Below are 23,064 nucleotides of genomic sequence, written 5' to 3' on the forward strand. Positions count from 1 at the left end.
CCAAAAATGTGTCAAAATTGTCCATTGTGTCCGCCATAATGTCGCAGTCACGATAAAAAAATCGCAGACCACCGCCATTACTAGTAAAAAAAAATAAAAAATAAAAATGCTATAAATCTATCCCCTATTTTGTAGACGCTATAACTTTTGCGGCAAACCTATCAATATACGCTTATTGCGATTTTTTTAAAAACATTTTTTACCAAAAATATGTAGAAGAATACATAATCGCACTGATCGCTGTAATAATGCCAATGGTTCCAAAAATGTGTCAAAACTGTCCGATGTGTCCGCCATAATGTCGCAGTCATGATAAAAAAAAATCGCAGATCGCCGCCATTACTAGTAAGAAAAAAAAAAAAAATAATGCTATAAATCTTTCCCCTATTTTGTAGACGCTGTAACTTTTGCGGCAAACCAATCAATATACGCTTATAGCGATTTTTAAAATTTTTTTTTTATCAAAAATATGTAGAAGAATACATATCGGCCTAAACTGAGAAAAAAATTAGCTTTTTTTAAAAAAAAATGGGGATATTTATTATAGCAAAAAAGTACAAAATATTGTGTTTTTTTTTTTTTTTCAAAATTGTTGCTCTTTTTTTTGTTTATAGCGCAAAAAATAAAAACTGCAGAGGCAAAAATACCACCAAAAGAAAGCTCTATTTGTGGGGAAAAAAGGACGTAAATTTTGTTTGGGTGCAACGTCGCACGACCGCGCAATTGTCAGTTAAAACGGCGCAGTGCCGAATCGCAAAAAAAAATGCTCTGGTCAGGAAGGGGGTAAATTCTTCCGGGGCTGAAGTGGTTAAAGGTTTATTTACTTGTTAAAGGAAATTGACTTTAAACCTCTGCTCCTCCTCCGCACTGCTAGACCGCCCATGGGGGTGGGGGGGTAATTACTAAAAACTGAAGAGTGCAGCTCTGCATAGAAACCAATCAGTTTCCAGGCTTCATTGTCAAAGCTTAATTGAACAAGCTGACATTAGAAGCTGATTGGCTGCCATGCACAGCTGCACCAGATTTTAAACGCTGCAGTTTTAATAAATCCCCCCCCCCACTGGGTCAGTCCACCGTTAAAGCGCCATCTGCTGGGGGGGAATGATGGATCAAGAAAGTTTTAGGTCTTTCTCCTCTCTCCTAGAATAAATGAGCAGTTAACCCTTGCAGTGCAGGCCCAACAGCTACAGCTGACGTGGGGATTTAGTCTTTGAAGTCTGTTCCCATCACTACTACTTCTGTGGAATCACAAGTCTCAGCATGGTCAGCCAGGCTAAGCTTGGGGCCCTGATTTAGAACATAAAGATGTAACGACAACACTATAGGGGCGTGTTTATTAAAAAAAAAAGAAAAGAAAGAAAAGATCGCACAGGCATTTACCAAGTGAAAGTGCATTTGGCCACTAGATGGCCCTAAATATCATTATCAGTATTTATTGACCACTATATGCTGATACTTGGCACCCTTCTATGTGTCCTGGTGATTGTTGCTGAAAGCTCTGCAAATGATTGTTAAGACAGAAAGTGATAGGAAATCCATAATATTATTGTTGTCACAAGAACAGGAAGTGAATGGGAAATCTTCCAATGGGGACACACGTTCCAGAAGGGATTTCCCTCCACATTGTGGAAATTTTCTCTCACTTCTTGTTAGATCTACAGGACAGGAAGTGCACAGGATACAGATGGCTAAGAATAAACTGACAGCGGTTTTAACCCTTCTCTATCCAGCCTTTCTTAACCAGGCTCCTATAGACCCCCTAGGGTTCTACAAGGGATTGGGTGGGGTTCCTTGAGCAATAAGCAGTTGGGGATTCACTTATGATTTATTCTATAGCATAGTGCTTGTGCAGTGTAATTTGCCCTAATTTATGCTGTAAAATACCTAGTTGATCCTGCCTGTTCCTATTCCCCCCTATGTGTACTGACCACGGTAATTATGGCTGCTGATCCATGATATCGTGGTCAGTTTATGTCCCTCTGTCTTCCCGCAGTGTGGTCAGTCTCTCCCCCTCCCTCCCTGCCTGTCACCTCAGTAGTCCGTGAAGTGAGAGCCGATCTCCTCCCCAATCCTCCCCTCTATTCCCCTGTGGCTGTAAAGTAATATATAAATCACTTTCATCCCCTCTGTTTTATGAAGATATAAAGTAGTGTGGCAGTTTTTTAAATTTTTTTCTATTATGATCCTAAATACCTTCTTGCACAGCTCAGCGCAATTTTGTCTTGCTTGATCGATCGATGTCTGCTTTAATCATTTTGATGAATCAGGCATTGATCGTTCAGGTTTATCGCACCGTGCAATGCCACCATTAGATCAGTGGAATATCTGATTTTTTCAGCACTCTCTAAGGGTGGCATTTTTTCCCAATGTAAGGAGGCATTCTTCTTCCTACCGGCCATCACTCGGTCATGCCATTTTTCTCTCACTTGATCAATGTTCACTTTGATCGTTTTGTTGCACTGGATATCTATCATTCATTTTTTTTGCACTATGCGTTACCACTATAAGACCAGTGCATCCTCAACTCTGCTCTCTCGGATAAGTAACAACTAAAACAAATCATCCTTTTAGCTGGTGACATTTTTTCCCCAGTGGCCACCAATGTATAGGGGCATTCTTCATCCTACTGGCCACCAATGTATAGGGGCATTCTTTATCCTACTGGCCACCAATGTATAGGGGCATTCTTCATCCTACTGGCCACCAATGTATAGGGGCATTCTTCATCCTACTGGCCACCAATGTATAGGGGCATTCTTCATCCTACTGGCCACCAATGTATAGCGGCATTCTTCATCCTACTGGCCACCAATGTATAGGGGCATTCTTTATCCTACTGGCCACCAATGTATAGGGGCCTTCTTCATCCTACTGGCCACCAATGTATAGGGGCATTCATCATCCTACTCGCCACCATTGTATAGGGGCATTCTTCATCCTACTCACCACCATAGTATAGGGGCTTTCTTCATCCTACTGGCCACCAATGTATAGGGGCATTCTTTATCCTACTGGCCACCAATGTATAGGGGCATTCTTTATCCTACTGGCCACCAATGTATAGGGGCATTCTTCATCCTACTGGCCACCAATGTATAGGGACATTCTTTATCCTTCTGGCCACCAATGTATAGGGGCATTCTTCATCCTACTGGCCACCAATGTATAGGGGCATTCTTCATCCTACTGGCCACCAATGTATAGGGGCATTCTTCATCCTACTGGCCACCAATGTATAGGGGCATTCTTTATCCTACTGGCCACCAATGTATAGGGGCATTCTTCATCCTACTGGCCACCATTGGATAGGGGCATTCTTCATCCTACTCGACACCATTGTATAGGGGCATTCTTCATCCTACTGGCCACCAATGTATAGGGGCATTCTTCCTACCGGCCATCACTCGGTCATGCCATTTTTCTCTCACTTGATCAATCAATGTTCACTTTGATCATTTTGTTGAACTGGATATCTATCGTTCATTTTTTTCGCACTATGCGTTACCACTATAAGACCAGTGCATCCTCAACTCTGCTCTCTCTCGGATAAGTAACAACTAAAACAAATGATCCTTTTAGCTGGTGACATTTTTTCCCCAGTGGCCACCAATGTATAGGGGCATTCTTCATCCTACACGCCACCATTGTATAGGGGCATTCTTCATCCTACTCACCACCATTGTATAGGGGCTTTCTTCATCCTACTGGCCACCAATGTATAGGGGCATTCTTTATCCTACTGGCCACCAATGTATAGGGGCTTTCTTCATCCTACTGGCCACCAATGTATAGGGGCATTCTTTATCCTACTGGCCACCAATGTATAGGGGCATTCTTTATCCTACTGGCCACCAATGTATAGGGGCATTCTTCATCCTACTGGCCACCAATGTATAGGAGCTTTCTTCATTCTACTGGCCACCAATGTATATGGGTTTTCTTCTTCCTACTGGCCACCAATGTATAGGGGCATTCTTCATCCTACTGGCCACCAATGTATAGGAGCTTTCTTCATCCTACTGGCCACCAATGTATAGGAGCTTTCTTCATCCTACTGGCCACCAATGTATATGGGCTTTCTTCATCCTAATGGCCACCAATGTATAGGGACATTCTTCATCCTACTGACCACCAATGTATAGGGGCATTCTTTATCCTACTGGCCACCAATGTATAGGGGCTTTCTTCATCCTACTGGCCACCAATGTATAGGAGCTTTCTTCATCCTACTGGCCACCAATGTATAGGAGCTTTCTTCATCCTACTGACCACCAATGTATAGGGGCATTCTTTATCCTACTGGCCACCAATGTATAGGGGCTTTCTTCATCCTACTGACCACCAATGTATAGGGGCTTTCTTCATCCTACTGGCCACCAATGTATAGGAGCTTTCTTCATCCTACTGGCCACCAATGCTAAGGGACCTAAAATGATCCTTCTTGGGCATTGAACACTGTAGGAATGCCACATTCTTTTATTTATAATGAACATCTTCCCAGTGACGCTTACTGTATGTACTGTGAGCTGTGGATGTCATTTTTGAAGCAGGGGTTCTATGAAGTGTGACAATTATTTCAAGGGTTCCTCAGGAGTGGAACGTTTGAGAAAAAGATGAACTCAACTACCAGCCAAATAATTGTTAGAGAACTTTGGTCACTATTATGTCAAGGAGCCAATTAATTAGCACATCATTGGAAAAGAACACTCATTTTATTATCTGAATTTGGTGAAGCAGAGCTCAGACTGGAGCAGGGAGGGGCAGCACATGCAGCCAATCAGGGCCCTATTACTTTGCATGGTCAGTTCCCAAATCAGGCTTAACAAAATGACAATTTTTTTTTTTGGAAGGAAAACCGTTCACGTTTATGTATTTCATATGTCTATTAAAAGCCCATTGTGTGGAGCTCAGCTGTTTGTCTGGAGTGGCCCTGTAGGGTTTTGTTAGGAGTGGACCCTGGTGAACTAACTGCTTCATTTTGTGTCTTAAATGTCCCTGCTGGTGTCATTGGTGCATTACTCTCTCAGTGGCTGCTCTGCGTGGGAGGAGTCGAGAACCCAGCTGCACAGATCCTAATGGGAGTGTTGATTGCCACTCTTAGCAAGCTGCTAGCAGACTTCAGCGGGATTTCAACAAGCAATAATTAGTTCTGAAGCCTGCTAGCAGCTTACTTAAAGTGACAATTAACACTCCCATTAGGATCCGTGTTCAACATTTACAAACTGGAGCTCAGTGATACTTTAAAAGCTTCAACAAAACTTGCTGAAAGCTCTGCAAATGCTTTGTCAAAGCTTGCTGGTCACACTGCTCTTATACAAGCTGAAGCCCGTGTGAAACAGGTCTAAGTCTGGTTGGCAGACCCGGAGGTGGATTACTGGTCCTCATGCCCTGAAGATGTCCCACCAAATGTCAAATTCAAATGATGAATGGTCTGGGGGGGTAAAACGTATCAGAAGAGACTTCAGGAAGGTAATATGTACAGTCTGGAGGAAAGTAGGCAAAGGGGAGATATGACTGAAACCTTTAAATACATCAAGAGGGTAAATGAGGTTCAGGAGGGCAGTCTTTTCAATATGAAACCAAAATCAAGAACACGGGAACATGACCTCAAACTAACTGGAGGAAAGTTCAAAACTAATTTTAGAAAGTATTATTTTACTGAAAGGGTAGTTGATCCTTGGAATAAACTACCAGCAGAGGTAGTGAGCCAGTCAATAGTAAATGGCTTCAAACATGCTTGAGATAAACATAGATCTATAGTCAAACAAAAAAGTTAATGGAAAAAGCCCAAAAAACAAAAAAAGTGGGCAGAATCGATGGACTACTCAGTCTTCTTCTGACGCCACTTTTCTGTGTTTCTAAGTGACGGCGGACTCAGGTAAGTTAAAAGGGGTGTTAAAGCGGGGGTCCACCTATCTATCGTTTTTTTTTTTTTGAGTTCATTCACAAACTTTTCTTCTCAGCATTACATACTCACATATTGTGTGTAATATGTCCGCCTGTGTCAGATTTCGTCGGAAAGAATAACTTATATTATTCACTGCAGGCGGTTTCCATCTTCATTGTGGGCATTTGAAGCCCACAAGCATTTATTTCCTGGATGTGGTGAATGCTGTGCTCCCAGCATTCACTGCTCGTTCCCGCACATGCTCAGTGGCATCCTGGGAAGCCTGAGACTAGCTCCCAGGAGTCTGGGAGAGGCTAGAAACACGCCTACTCCCACGGGAGGAGAACCAGGAAGTGCAAAGAAGAAAAGAAAAATAAAAGGTAATTACGGCGATTTAAATTTTTTTAAACGGCATGTCAGCATCTAGGCAAGGAAGAGAATACATACAGATATTGTTCAAAATTTGGGTGGAACCCCGCTTTAAGTTGGTAATAAGAAATTATTTAAAGAGAACATTGGTATGGAGCATATTAGCAGTAACAGTCAGTATACATAAATTATTTCACTAAAGTTGGGGTGGGACATACAAAATGCTGATCCATAGACTGGGAAAGAGGTGAGTAATGGAGTTATATACAAAGGAGCAAGCATTGGGAATGGTTCTCCCAGAGTCCAGGCTGCTTGGGGTGGCTCCCTCTGGTGGTATGTATGAGTATTCTACTGATTTAAAAGGTTGCCTTGCAGCCTGTTAATAAAGATGGTATTTCCAGAACTAAGGTCTCTTTGTTTTCTCTATTTGGAATAGGGGTAAGGGAGGGGAATGGAGAGAAAAGTGGGTGACCTGTTAAGGTTACATTTGGGGAGGGGGGGAGAATAGAGAGGAGTAGAGTATAATGATAGAAAGAGGTAAGGGTTCCAGAAGAAGTAAAGTGTTGGAAGGATGAAAGAGGGGCAACAGTTTCACTCCACTATCCATTTTCTTCATAAAAGTTGAAGTCCACTTCTGGCCAGAATCAATCTCCCTCCTCAATCCCTCCCATCCTTCCGGCATTCACAAAATTTTGAAAAAATTATTATTATTATTTTTTTAAATATACCCCCCAATACTCTACAGAACCTCCCAGAGACCCTTTTGGGATGCCCCAGTTGACCGAAAGTTGTTTCCAACAACAAACAGTGTAAATTTTGGCCACCGATCTTCATCCACTCAGGGTGTCCAATACTCTCACAACACACATCCAGTAAAAGAGTGTAGCACTCACTCCCATAGGGGGCACTGATTTGCCCCAGGTTCTTTTCCCAAATTTGTGCAAAGGGAGCCAGACACACAGCAGCATCCACGCTTCTAGCTCAATGAAGAGTCTAGGGGTTGCCTTTTTCAAATTTATTGCTGAATAACTTGGGTACGGCGTAGGGAGCCGTGGGAAACTACAGAACAGCAATCAGAGGACACTCTCCACTTTATCACTACTACTTAGGACAGCCCTTCTATCAATAACCCAGGAACAATAGACAGCACTGGGGCCCCTGTCAGAAATGTCCCAGGCCAGGCAAGCACTAGTTTGGATACACAAGGGATAGCAGCTGCAACAGTCATCAGGATCCTACACTCAGGTCTGTACTCATAATGGCCCTTGATATTTGGATGTCTCCTTCCAATATCAGCCACAACTTTCTCCAGTGAACTCTCCAGACTGGATCCTCAGTGAAATACCTTTCTTGGCTTCAGAGGTTCTTAGCAGAACAAGACCCCCAGCTCTGCCACAGCTGGGACCTCGATGAGCACAAGTAGAACTTCAGCTGGGGCTGCCCAGAAGGTTGGCAGTCCTTCAGCCTTAGAACTTCTCCTCCTGGACAAAAACAGGTATGACTAGGGTCATGTGCTATTTATTCACTCCCCAGCCCAGGGATTGGCTGAGACAACATACATATTAAAACTGATGATTTGTTTCAGCCCAACCCACTATAATGTGGAATCCTCCAGAAGACAGGGGGAAGCAAACAAACCTGCAGCCTGCAAAGCCCAGAGCAGCCCAAAGCAATCACAAACTGCCCCACGGTTTACAGTGAAGCCAAAAATAACTAAATTTACCTAGGTTTCCTGTCAACCTATCTAGGAGGGTGCCACCAGAGGAAGGAAGAGAAAAGAGGTAGGGGATGTATGCTGGTATTTTTTTCTTTTTTAAATTTTGTGAATGGGTGCCAGCAGGGTGGGTGGGAGGGTTTGAGGGGGGAGACTGGTTTTGCCCACAGATGTGTGTCTTAATTTCGGTGAGTAGGAGGGATTGGGAGGCGTGTGGAGAATGATTTTGACCAGATATGGGTCTCATCCAGTTCCCATCAGGCCTATAGCAATTTGATGGCTGAGCCGGACTCTTGTTGTCCCGGGTAGACATCATATGAGGTCCTCCTGGAAGAAGCCTTGCGCGCGGCCACGCTTTGGGCATGACCTGTCACCGAATGTGTCCACCAAACAATCCCGGGAGAAGCCTTGTGCGCGGCCACGCTTTGGGCATGACCTGTTACCGAATGTGTCCAATTGACAATCCCGGGAGAAGCCTTGCGCGCGGCCATGCTTCGAGCACGACCTGTTACCGAATGTGTCCACTTGACAATCCTGGAAGAAGCCTTGAGCTTGGCCACACTTCGGGCACGACCTGTTATTGAATGTATCCACTGGACAATCCCAGAAGAAGCCTTATGCACGGCTGCGCTTCGGGCACGACTTGTTACCGAATGTATTCACCGAATAATCACAACAGATCACATGACAATTGTAAACAATGAATGGCTTTGATTCATGCCATTCATTGTTACAATTGTGTTGTTAGCTTTGATTGGTCACAATGATCACATGGTACAGACAGGTCCATATCATGGTCACAGCCCATCTTTACCATGTGATTAGCTGTGGCTAATCAAACCTAATCACAACAAAACAAACTGAATTAATCGATTTCATTTAGTAAAATGCTTGCTTATAGCAATGAAATTTATTGCTATAAGCAATCATAATGTGTAAAGAAAAAAAAAATAATCCTGATCACTTCCCCAGAGTAGTACAATGTTACTATGGTAACATTATATTGCTCTGGTCACAGTGTTTTTAAAAAAACATTGTACAAAGAAAAATGTAATAAAAAAGAAGCAAAAAATATTATTACATTTTTTTTTCTTTTCGTACTGTCATGTTGTGAATTTTTTTTTTTTTTTAATTTCCTAATTTTCCAAAATATTACGACAAAAAATTACAACTTCAAAAAACTCACCATGCCTCTTACTAAATACCTTGGACTGCTTTCCAAAAAGGGGTCATTTGGGGGATATTTGTACTGTCCTGACATTTTTGGGCCTCATGAAATGAGACATATACCATAGTTTGAGGACTTTATAACTTTCCTACAGACTAAATAATATACACTGATTTGTTTTATTTTCAACAAAGAAATGTAGCAGAATACATTTTGGCCTGAATTTATGAAGAACAATTATTTATTTGCAAAATTTTATAACAGAAACAATGAAAAACACGTCCCCCCCCCCCCAAAAAAAAAATTTTCAGGCTTTTTTTGTTTATTTAGCAAAAAATGTGATTAAAGACCGCCAAAAATTTTTAACAAGACATGAAAAATGTTTATATTTTCTTCAAAATTTTTGCACTCTTTTTGTTAATTTAGCAAAAAAAAGTAATTTAAGGACCGCCAACATTTTTTAACAAGCTATGAAAAATGTTTTTTTTCTTCAAAATGTTCGGCTTTTTTTGTTTGTTTAGCAATAAATGTGATTAAAGACCGTCAAAAATGTTTAACAAGCTATGAAAAATGTTTTTTTTTTCTTCCAAATATAAGGGCTTTTTTTGTTTATTTATCAAAAAATGTGATTGAAGACTGCCAAATTTTTTTAATAAGCTATGAAAAATGTTTTTTTTTTTCAAAATTTTGGGGTTTTTTTTTGTTTGTTTAGCAAAAAATGTGATTAAAGACCGCCAAAATTTTTTAACAAGCTATGAAAACTGTTTTTTTTTTCTTCAAAATTTGCAGGCTTTTTTTGTTTGTTTAGCAAAAAATAAAAATCCCAGTAGTGATTAAAGACCAACAAAAAACAGCTTTATCTGTGTGAAAAGAAATGATAAAAATTTCACATGGGTACAGTGTAGCATGTCATTCAAAGTGTGACAGCGCTAAAAGCTGAGAATTGGCCTGGGCGGGACGGGACGGGACGGGGGGGGGGGGGGGGGAGTGCCCTGTATTGAAGTGATTAAATTCAGGAGGATTGAAGGAATTTGGGGAGGAGCGATTGATTTTTGCCCAGAGGTGGGTCCTAAATTCAGTTGGGTAGGAATGATTGGGAGGGGGGGGGGGTTGATATTGATGGGAAGTAATTGGCTCTAAATTCTTTTACTTCTGATTGACACCCATATAATTTATTAATGAAAGCGATTCATTGTTGCCATTCATTGCCTCCACCTAAATCTCTCTCCTGATTCCCGGGAGGAGCAGAATCTTGGACTCGTAGAGTCCCGCTGTCGGGCTCGGTTGATGGATTGGATCATTTTACAAGAAGTGAGGTTGGCTTTAACGCTCCAGGAAGCTTTGCCTTGTGATTGTGATCTATTATTTTGCTCCTGGCACCATTTCCTTGTTCCTCCTTGGAAAATAAGATCCTTTGTAGTCCGAAGCGTGAAGAGCTGCCAAAAGACGTCACCCACCTGACGTCAGAAAGTCTCAGCAGAGCGCACAGCCATCAACAGGACTTCTGACAGCTTCTCCTGTTTGCCAGTGTGTGCCGGAGCATGGATCAACACACATCGGTGTCAGGACACTTCAATCGCTTGTTTACAAGAGCGGCGTTTAGGCAACATAGGGCCTGATTACAAAATAGCGTTTCCATTGTTACTTTCTACAAAAAAAAATTCCCATAAAATGACATACATTGCAAGGATTTAATAAACTTTTTGCAACTTTTTCTCTGTTCTGATTTTAACTGTTTCCTTTTTTTTAAAACCGTCTTTGTTATAACCAGCTGAGCAGTCTCTGTGCTGCCATGTCTGCATCCCTTTAGACAAGGGTGAGCCAACTACTTCCCGACCATCCGCCATCGTTATACAGCGGCAGGTTAGCTCCCCTGCGCTTTAAGGGCTATAGGGGGCACTCAGAGAGCCAGAACGGGGATCTGTCAATGTAAACAGACAGATCCCCATTCTGTCAGGGAAGCAGATAGAGATCTGCTGTTCCTCATGATCAGGAATAGCGATCTGTCTCCTCCTCCAGTCAGTCCACTCCCCCCACAGTAGAGGGATCTGCTGTTCCTAGTGATCAGGAACAGCGATCCGTCTCCTCCTCCAGTCAGTCCACTCCCCCCCACAGTAGAGAGATCTGCTGTTCCTAGTGATCAGGAACAGCGATCTGTCTCCTCCTCCAGTCAGTCCACTCCCCCCCACAGTAGAGAGATCTGCTGTTCCTAGTGAGGAGCAGCGATCTGACTCCTCCTCCAGTCAGTCCACTCCCAACCACAGTAGAGAGATCTGCTGTTCCTAGTGATCAGGAACAGCGATCTGACTCCTCCTGCAGTCAGTCCACTCCCTCCCACAGTAGAGAGATCTGCTGTTCCTAGTGATCAGGAACAGCGATCTGACTCCCCCTCCAGTCAGTCCACTCCCCCCCCCCACAGTAAAGAGATCTGCTGTTCCTAGTGATCAGGAACAGCGATCCGTCTCCTCCTCCAGTCAGTCCACTCCCCCCACAGTAGAGAGATCTGCTGTTCCTAGTGATCAGGAACAGCGATCTCTCTGTACTCCCTGTCAGTCCCCTCCCTCCCACAGTTAGACACACTACCTAGGGAACACATTTAACCCCTTGATCGCCCCCTAGTGTTAACCCCTTCCCTGCCAGTGACATTTGTACAGTAATCGGTGGCTATTTTTAGCTCTGATCGCTGTATAAATGTCAATGGTCCCAAAAACGTGTCAGAAGTGTCCGATCTGTCCGCCGCAATGTCGCAGTCCTGCTAAAAATTGCTGATCACCGCTATTACTAGTAAAAAAAAAAAAATTATAATAAAGATGCCATAAATCTATCGCCTATTTTGAAAACGCTGTAAATTTTGTGCAAACCAATCAATATATACGCTTATTGCATTTTTTTTTCTTTTACCGAAAATATGTAGAAGAATATATATTGGCCTAAACTGATGAAGAAAAATTTTTTTTTGGGATATTTATTATAACAAAAAGTAAAAAATATTGTGTTTTTTCCAAAAAATGTTTAAATAAAAATAAAAACCGCAGAGGTGATTAAATACAACCAAAAGAAAGCTCTATTTGTGGTAAAAAAAAGGACGTCAATTTTGTTTGGGTACAACGTCGCACGGCCGCGCAATTGTCAGTTAAATCGACGCAGTGCTGTATTGCAAAAAAACGGCCTGGTCAGGAAGGGGGTAAATCCTTCCGGGGCTGAAGCGGTTAAGCCAGCCATACAGTGATTGAATGTCAGCATGAAGGGCTTAACATGACAATCAACACTCCCATTAGGATTTGTGCTGAACATTTACAAACAGGAGCTAAATGATACTTTAAATGCTTCAACAGAGCTTGCTGAAATCTCTGCAAATGATTTGTCAAAGCTATGTGTACACACTGCTCTTGTACAAGCCGAAGGCTATGTAAAACTGGCCTAAAGTGTTACAAAACCCACAACAGTAAAATCAGTCTGTATAAGCAGTAAAGCATGCTTGCATAGTTGCCAACATTGTAAAAAAAATTATAGGGACACTTTTTTGTCTGTGGGCGGAGTCTTATTATAATTAGGGGCGGGGCACGCGTTTTAAGGTGTGGTGTAGAGGGGGAAGAAAAATGCGCCGTGGTTTCAACGGAATAGTGGGCGTGGCTTAAAGGGGTGTGGCTCAAAGGAAGTGTGGTCCGAGTCTGAGATGAATGAGGGATGGAGGGAGATATAAAGAAATAGGGAGGGAGGGAAGGAGAGAGAAGGAAGGAAAGAAAGAGGGATGGAGGGACAGCAGGCCCAGATCCTACACTACAATAGAAATATGTGTATTCCATAAAGTTTAACAATCAGCAGATAAAGATACTCCAAACACCTGGTGTTAGCGCTTCAATTATCCCGGCACCATGGTTGTTATGGTGTGTGGGTGATTGAAGCGCATTATTATTATTATTATTATTACATTGTCATATAAAATGAAATATTCTACATTATGGTGAGTTGAACTCAGTGGGAGCCCTGAGTGTGTCCCCTGCCACCAGATGCCATCAGGTGTCCCCAGTGGAGTCCCTCCTTCCATCACACATTCCCAGCAGAGTTCCTCCTTACATCAGGTGTCCCCAGCGGAGTGCCTCCCTCCATCAGGCATTCCCAGCAGAGTCTCTCCTTGCATCAGGTATCCCCAGTGGAGTGCCTCTTACATCAGGTGTCCCCAGCGGAGTGCCTCCTACATCAGGTGTCCCCAGTACAGTACCTCTTACATCAGGTGTCCCCAGCAGAGTGCTTCTTATATTAGGTGTCCCCAGCGGAGTGCCTCTTACATCAGGTGTCCCCAGCGGTCAGTGTTCCCAGCGGAGTGCCTCTTACATCAGGTGCCCCCAGCGGAGTGCCTCTTAAATCAGTGCCCCCAGCACAGTGTTGGCTGCAGACGGAGTGTTGGCTGCAGTCTAGCTACATCTCCTCTCGTTCCTCGTGTTCAGCGGAGAGGGGAGGGGCCGATCCGTGCAGCTAACCCCGGCTGGAGAATTGTGAAAAGAGAAGCCGATTCATTGGCTGCATGGATCGGCCCCACCCCTCCCCACCGAACACAAGGAACAAGAGGAGATGTAGCTGAACACAAGGGGAAAGCTCTCGCGGCGGCGCCCATTTTGTTGGAGCCAGGACGGCCTCCGATCGGGGCGAGGGTCCCAAAAGCGTGATTGTCCCGGGAAAATCGGGACTGTTGGCAACTATGTGCTTCTTTTACTCACTGTAGAACCTAGGGGGTTAATCCTCTGCATTGTGTAAAAAGGTTGTTTGATCTTGTCTTCTCTGATCCTTACCTTCTTCCACCGTCCCCAAACCATCTCCTTATAGTACAGAGCCTTGGGGGCACTCTGCACATGCTCAGTTTGGTGTGTGTGAGTGTGTGTTTTTTTTGTTTTTTTTTGGGGAGGGTGCATGTGATCAGCACAGGGCCAATCAGGATTCTCCAGTCAGAGGGTCAAGGGTCATACAGCCTCATAGGACAGTCAGGCCGGGGTCACATATGTGTGATCACAGTTTTGTGCCTGGGGTCCGGTGCGTTCCTGGTCACTGGTTCAGGTGTGAATCAGGTCTGAATTCGCAATTGAATCTGACCCTACACGCACAAGACCCTTTCTGAATGTGGACCGCGGTCATAGGCAGTGTTAATTTCGTCGACAAAAACTACTAAAACATTTTAGTCGACTAAATTAATACTATTTTAGTCGACTAAAATACGACTAAAACTAAAACAATTGAGATGACTCTGCCTAGATGTGATTTACCCCTGCACGGGTACTGCTTTCCAGTGAGTGTGGAACTGAGAGGGGAGCACGAGTAGAATTCACTTTATTGCACAGAAGTTGCGATTGATTTATGCACCAGTCACTTTGGAAGATCACAATATAAGGACACTATTTCTGTCATTTCCTGCTGCGGTTACTTCGACTATGAACATTCGCACTAGCACTTTATATACAGTCAGGTCCATAAATATTGGGACATCGACACAATTCTAATCTTTTTGGCTCTATACACCACCACAATGGATTTGAAATTAAACAAACAAGATGTGCTTTAACTGCAGACTTTCAGCTTTAATTTGAGGGTATTTACATCCAAATCAGGTGAACGGTGTAGGAATTACAACAGTTTGTATATGTGCCTCCCACTTTTTAAGGGACCAAAAGTAATGGGACAATTGGCTGCTCAGCTGTTCCATGGCCAGGTGTGTGTTATTCCCTCATTATCCCATTTACAAGGAGCAGATAAAAGGTCCAGAGTTCATTTCAAGTGTGCTCTTTGCATTTGGAATCTGTTGCTGTCAACTCTCAATAAGAGATACAAAGAACTGTCACTATCAGTGAAACAAGCCATCATTATGCTGAAAAAACAAAACAAACCCATCAGAGAGATAGCAAAAACATTAGGTGTGGCCAAATCAACTGTTTGGAACATCCTTAAAAAGAAAGAATGCACCGGTGAGCTCAGCAACACCAAAAGACCAGGAAGACCACGGAAAACAACTGTGGTGGATGACCGAAGAATTCTTTCCCTGGTGAAGAAAACACCCTTCACAACAGTTGGCCAGATCAAGAACACTCTCCAGGAGGTAGGTGTATGTGTGTCAAAGTCATCAATCAAGAGAAGACTTCACCAGAGTGAATACAGAGGGTTCACCACAAGATGTAAACCATTGGTGAGCCTCAAAAACAGGAAGGCCAGATTACAGTTTGCCAAACAACATCTAAAAAAGCCTTCACAGTTCTGGAACAACATCCTATGGACAGATGAGACCAAGATCAACTTGTACCGGAGTGATGGGAAGAGAAGAGTATGGAGAAATAAAGGAACTGCTCATGATCCAAAGCATACCACCTCATCAGTGAAGCATGGCGGTGGTAGTGTCATGGCGTGGGCATGTATGGCTGCCAATGGAACCAGTTCTCTTGTATTTATTGATGATGTGACTGCTGACAAAAGCAGCAGGATGAATTCTGAAGTGTTTCGGGCAATATTATCTGCTCATATTCAGCAAAATGCTTCAGAACTCATTGGACGGCGCTTCACAGTGCATAATGGACAATGACCCGAAGCATACTGCGAAAGCAACCAAAGAGTCTTTTAAGGGAAAGAAGTGGAATGTTATACAATGGCCAAGTCAATCACCTGACCTGAATCCGATTGAGCATGCATTTCACTTGCTGAAGACAAAACTGAAGGGAAAATGCCCCAAGAACAAGCAGGAACTGAAGACAGTTACAGTAGAGGCCTGGCAGAGCATCACCAGGGATGAAACCCAGCGTCTGGTGATAGCTATGCGTTCCAGACTTCAGGCTGTAATTGACTGCAAAGGATTTGCAACCAAGTATTAAAAAGTGAAAGTTTGATGGATGATTGTAAATCTGTCCCATTACTTTTGGTCCCTTAAAAAGTGGGAGGCACATATACAAACTGTTGTAATTCCTACACCGTTCACCTGATTTGGATGTAAATACCCTCAAATTAAAGCTGAAAGTCTGCAGTTAAAGCACATCTTGTATGTTTCAGTTCAAATCCATTGTGGTGGTGTATAGAGCCAAAAAGATTAGAAATCTGTCGATGTCCCAATATTTACGGACCTGACTGTATGTGTATCACCTTCTGACCTTATCGGTTTATAATCACTTCGTACTTTTTGCATTAATGAGCAGAATTGCATTTTTTATTCAACACTTTATATTACACTTGATGAATTTTTTATGATGGTTCATATTAATGAGCAGGTATTAAGATTTTCATTTGTCACTATTGTGGCAATACACACATTTTTTATATTATTGGCAGCGCCATTTAGCCTCCCCTACTTCTACTCAGGTAAAGAAACAAGGGGGAGGGGCGCCTCTAAGTGTAGTATTAAAAAAAATTTATTTATTGCACAAGATTAAAAACACTTACAAGATATAAGCGGGAGTAATGCTCATCATAAGTATGTAGTTCTGGCAGTCTGCATCCCACAGGCTCCTCGCACGATCCGGGTAGCTGGCAGAGGTTCCGGTGTGATGTTGTGCTGAATAGCTGCACATTCAGGAAAACCAGGAAGTAGTCCTGAGCTGACCACATACTTATGACGAGCATTATAGACAAAAACTCACCCAAGCTCTACCGCATGTTTATAGGATGATGAGCTAAATAACGGTGCTCAGGCCATTGTGTCCCATACATCAAAATTGCAAAAAAAATGCCGGCAACTCGACTGCTTCTTCTTAATTCTTTATTGAGCACAGACAGCAGTGCGAAATTAATTGCATCAAAACGCTAACATGTTTCGGCAAAAGCCTTCCTCATAGCATCTATGAGGAAGGCTTTTGCCGAAACATGTTAGCGTTTTGATGCAATTAATGACACTGATTTAATACTACACTTAGAGGGATTCCAAATCACATAAGCCGTTAATGCCATTTGGCTGTACTTCTCCTAAGGATAACAGGTTCTAAGGTTCTGTACTCCTGTTTCCCATTTTCAGCAGACAGCGGGCTGAAGCCTGCGGTCAGCTGGTGTCACAGAGCCGGTCCAGGCTGTGGAAAGATTGTGATCATGTGGTCGGGGGGTCTGCCCAGGACCCTGGACTGGCACCATAGGTGAGTGCCTTTCTCTGCAGCCTCAGCTGCACTAGACAGTGAATGAACTCAATAGTGCTCTGTGCTGAGCGACTTGCCGTTCAACACAGTTTACTATGCTTCAGTTATGAATGAGCACAGTGAGTGTGTTCATTTAGAAAAGGAAGGGGCCGGTGAACTACAGAATTACTAGCCCCTTCCCCCACTCTCCATTCTGAAACATTCCAAACAGGAGCCGGGGAGAGAGGGGAGGAGGGAAGCCAGCAGCGATGCAGGGGGGCACATTATGGGGGGGGAATCAGCACCGCATGCAGTGGTTAGGGCGTGCCCAGGCACACCCACTGTGCACACCTATGACTGGCAGCTGAGAGCCTGGGTCAGCTGCTCCCGCCCCCTCCGCAGCGGAACGCTCCAGTGAGTGCAGGGGGAAGCAGAGAGCTGGTCTAATGCCCCGTACACACGGTCGGATTTTCTGACGGAAAATGTGTGATAGGACCTTGTTGTCGGAAATTCCGACCGTGTGTAGGCTCCATCACACATTTTCCATCGGATTTTCCGACACACAAAGTTTGAGAGCAGGCTATAAAATTTTCCAACAACAAAATCCGTTGTCGGAATTTCCGATCGTGTGTACACAAATCCGACGCACAAAGTGCCATGCATGCTCAGAATAAATAAAGAGATAAAAGCTATTGGCTACTGCCCCATTTATAGTCCCGACGTACGTGTTTTACGTCACCGCGTTCAGAACGATCGGATTTTCCGACAACTTTGTGTGACCGTGTGTATGCAAGACAAGTTTGAGCCAACATCCGTCGGATAAAATCCTAGGATTTTGTCGGAATGTCCAATCAATGTCCAACCGTGTGTACGGGGCATAACAGTCACTGGCTCTCTGCTCATGGAGCTCTGAGAACCAAGCGATCAACGGTGTTTGATCGCTCGGTTCCCAGTTTTCGAGCTGGCAGGGGACAGATGCAGCATCAGAGAAATGCTGCATCCACCTAGGTAAGTATGATTCCTTAGAAAAAAAAAATCCTGAACTTCTCTTTTAAGCAAGCCATAGATGTGTAATTTTCTTTCCTGCGGGATTGCAGGTTGCAGGAAAGAAAATCGCTTGATTCCAGAATCAACACAGTCAGTGCTGATGGGGGAATCCCTCCAGCAGCGCTATTGTGTTCTCCTGGCAGGGAGCCTTCCCTGCTGGCAGAACTCAATGATCACTGCTAGCGGCTATAGCCCCTGGTAGTAATTGCATGCAAAACATCCGACAGTGTGGATGGTGCCAAGTCAGCAGATAACTGTCCAGACAGACTATATGTAAATGCACGAATCGCATTTGAACCAGAACAAATAATTTAGTGATAAAAGGTGGAGCTTTAAATAAAAATGTTATTGTTTCTGGATATGGTGACGTGTCAGGAATTTCTTCATGCAGACTTGTCAGGTAACAGAAAAGGTCCCCTTAAAAAAAAAAAAAAAAACAGGCGTGATTGGTCCTCTGTAAAATATGTACCGATCAGCAGTAACACAGAATTCCTTGACTCTACACATTCCCACACTGGGCTCACACTGAAATAAAGACACACGTGTGCTTGTTGGTTGCCCAGAATTTTATTTCTGAAAAGGATATTAAAAATACTGTTGCCAAGCTTTGCAGGGTGTGTATTCATCTGAGGTGATTGTACTACAAACAGCAGGCATTGTTCATGGAAGGAACACCTGTACCCTAAGGGCACTGTGATGGCATCATGGTGAAGGAGAGAGGCCGTAATCCTGTGCTGAGCGATGGAAGATCCTATAAAAGGTAGCTACAGACCCTGCAAGGTGGCTGGTCATATGTCTGGCCACCAAATGATCTTTTCTTATGAAAGATTGTCCTACAAACAGACGTGTTCTCATCTGGTGAATGTACATGTATGACTTATAAACAAGAGAGGGAAGAACACCAGAAGGGTCTTGCCATTGACTTGGAAACTCCATCCCAACTGTTGGTGCCATCTTGTGGGCCTACTGCTACACAGACTATCCCCCAATTCTGTCTATCATTATTGCCACTGCCAGGCTCATCAACCTTACCAACTGGTCAGGGTTCACCACCCCTCTCTGCCAGTCCCTCCACTGGCTTCTGATTGCCCAATGAATTAGGTTCAGAATACTGATAACAACATACAGAGCTGTCTACAACTCTACCCGAGCTACATCATCACCCCTATCTCAAATTATTACCCAAACCATTCTCTCTGCTCCTCCCAAAAACCTCCTTTTCTTTATCGCCCAACCCATCATAACTATACTGTCTCTCTTTATTTTGTAAAGTGCTGTGAAGACTGTTGGTGCTTTAAAAATCCCGTATAATAACCAAGGCTGTGCCATTCATTAGGCCAGCTGAGGTGGCCACCTCAGGCAGCATTCATGGAGGCACCATGGGGGGGGGGGGGGGGGCTGGACACTTCACCCTCAATGCATGTTCATGAGTCTCATTACTTGGACACTTTATCCTCAATATATGTTCATGAGTCTCAATACTTGAACACTTCATCCTCAATACACGTTCATGAGTCTCATTACTTGGACACTTCACCCTCAATGCATGTTCATGAGTCTCATTACTTGGACACTTCATCCTCAATGCACGTTCATGAGTCTCATTAATTGGACACTTCATTCTCAATATATGTTCATGAGTCTCAATACTTTCACACTCAATCCTCAATGCATGCTCATGAGTCTCAATACTGGGCACTCTATCCTCAATGCATGCTCATAAGTCTCAATACTTGACACTCCACCCTCTCTGCATGTTCATGAGTCTCAGTACTGGGAAACTTCATCCTCAATGCATGTTCATGAGTCTCAATTAGCGTTGTCACCTCATACCTTTAAACCCGAACACCTTTGAATTACACAGGTTCTGAGGCTAATAAAATGCAGATAAGGCACAAGTGAGTTTAATTACCACCTTAATCAGCCACAGAACCTGTGTAATTAATATGTGTTTGGGGTTTAAAGGGATGAGGTGGCAACCATAGTCTCAATACTGGATACTCCATCCTCAGTAAGTGTACATGAGTCTCAATACAGGATAATCTGTCCTCAATGCATGTTCATGAGTCTCAATGCTGGAAACTCCATACTCAGTGCATGTTTATGAGTCTCAATACTGGACACTCCATCCTTAATGCATGAATGTTCATGAGTCTCGATACTGGACATTCTATCTTCAATGCAGGTTCATAAGTCTCAATACAGAACACTCTGTCCTCAATACATGTTTATGGGTCTCAATACTGGACACTCTGTCCTCAGTTTATGTTCATGAGTATCAAAACTGGACATTCTGTCCTCAATGCATGTTCATGAGTCTCAATACCAGACACTCCATCCTCAGTTTATGTTCATGAGTCACAATACTGGACACTCCATCCTCAATGTATGTTCCTGATCCTAAGTCTTAATACTGGACACACCATCCTCAATGTATGTTCCTAAATCCTAATACTGGACACTCCATCCTCAATGCATGTTCCTGAGTCTTAATACTGGACACACCATCCTCAATGCATGTTCCTGAGTCTTAATACTGGACACACCATCCTCAATGCATGTTCCTGAGTCTTAATACTGGACACACCATCCTCAATGTATGTTCCTAAATCCTAATACTGGACACTCCATCCTCAATGCATGTTCCTGAGTCTTAATACTGGACACTCCATCCTCAATGCATGTTCCTGAGTCTTAATACTGGACACTCCATCCTCAATGCATGTTCCTGAGTCTTAATACTGGACACACCATCCTCAATGTATGTTCCTAAATCTTAATACTGGACACTCCATCCTCAATGTATGTTCATGGGTCTTAATACTGGACACTACGTCCTCAATGTATGTTATTGAGTCTCAACACTGAATACTCTATCCTCATTGTATGTTCATGAGTCTCAATACTGGACACTGTATCCTCAATACATGTGTAGGTGGCACAGCAGTTTGCACCATAATGACCAATGGCACTGAGTGGCCCAGTCACCAACCAACAAGGGGAAGAAGTGGCAAAAATGGTCCTCCAGCATGGCTCTGATGATAATATTAATAATAATAGCCTTGTCCTTTGCAATGCTGGACCAGGGAATGCCGTACAGATATAAGATGATTACTGGATCTGGCTGTATCTGGTTGGATCTTGTGAATACTCTTTTATGTCTGTAGGTGCTGCAAAGGGGTCATCACTCAATGAGTATGAGAAGTGAGAGAACGGCCATCTATATTCATATTTTCAGATTTCACCTAATGACAGATCTTCCATGGCTTTGTCTACAGCAGGCAGGTCAAACTCAAACCAAAACTGACCATACACTTTCTGGCAATTTCAACCACAATTTTTTCTTTTTTTTTTCATTGAAATGTTTACTGGTGAGAAAACATTATTACACATAACTTTATTTCTGAACCTATTTGTTTTGGAGTCTTTGTATGTATGGATTGCATGGGTTGTTACCAACATGTGGTGAACATTTCATGTTAATAGCCCCTTTAGAAATATACTTACCTAAAAAAATGGTGACGTGTTCAATACTTATTTTGCCCGCTATTCATTCAACGCTAGAAAGTCAAAATGTAGAAAGATCTATGAGATGGTCTGCAGTATGGGGTAATGCCTAGGGGTGTAGACAGCAAAGATCCCAAAACAGGGGCCCCCCAAAATGTATGGCTTGTACGGCCGAGGTGGAATAGTTGTGAAGATGGAACAAAAAGAGCCTGTAGATACGATACGGTTCCTCCTGTAGCAGAGTAGCAACACAGTTAACAATGGTCCTTCAGCAGTAATAATAAGAGATACAATGTTACAATTTTATTGATCGCTAGAGGGAATTAGCAAATTGATGTAACCAATGTAAGAAGGGAGGGCAGCAGGAAAGTATAGTCAGTGCACTACAAGGGACCCGTAGTGTGCATAAAAATTATAAAATGTTCTTGCATGCAGTTATTCTATAGCTCTAATGCAAACTTCTTTAAACTTTTTTATGTAGAACTATAAAACACAGCTGTCCTATCAGGTTTTAGCTGAGGGAAAACTCTAGGATTTGTGACTGCATGAGGCACACAGTGTTCATCTCAGTCCAGTGGCAGCCCGTCCATAAGGGGCTCAGGGGCGTCACCCCCCATCCATGCGTCCGGCCCCCTAATCTACATGCGGGGTGCCGGAGCGGCCCCGGCTCTTCCTTCCCCCTGCCTCCATAAGGAAATACATCCACCATCTGTCTCCCGTGGGGGGGTTGGTTGTGCCGGGTGAGCGCTGTCGTCTGTCTCCCGCAGGGGAGGGGAGGTGGTGATGGGTGATGGGGTGGTGAAGGCCGCCGTCCGTCTTCCGCGCACGGGGGTATTGGTGTTAGTTTGTGCCGCAACCCCCCCCCCAAAAATTTTTTTAGCAACATCCGCCACAGTCTCAGTTTGTAGTAGAAGTTCCGAGGGCAGTAAATCTACACTGCTAATAAAGCTGAGCAAGTGAACAGAGAGGGGTCTGTGAGGTCTGGCTTCAGCTTTTCTATTCTGAAAGCTTCAGAGTTTTCTTTAAAGTGTTACTAAACCCACAACTGTAAAATCAGTCTGTATATGCAGTAAAGCATGCTTGCTATACTCACTGTGGAACCTAAGGGGTTAATCCTGTGAATTGTGTAAATCGGCTGTTTGATCCTGTCTTCTCTGATCCTCTCCTCCTTCCACTGTCCCCAATATATTTCCTGATAATACAGAGCCAGGGGACAGGCTGCACATGCTCAGTTTGGTGTGTATTGCTAGAGAGCTTTTTTTTTTTTTTTTTATATGGGAGGGTGCATGTGATCAGCACA

The sequence above is a fragment of the Aquarana catesbeiana genome, linkage group LG11 (genome assembly GCF_042186555.1).
Source record: "Aquarana catesbeiana isolate 2022-GZ linkage group LG11, ASM4218655v1, whole genome shotgun sequence".
NCBI lineage: Eukaryota > Metazoa > Chordata > Amphibia > Anura > Ranidae > Aquarana > Aquarana catesbeiana.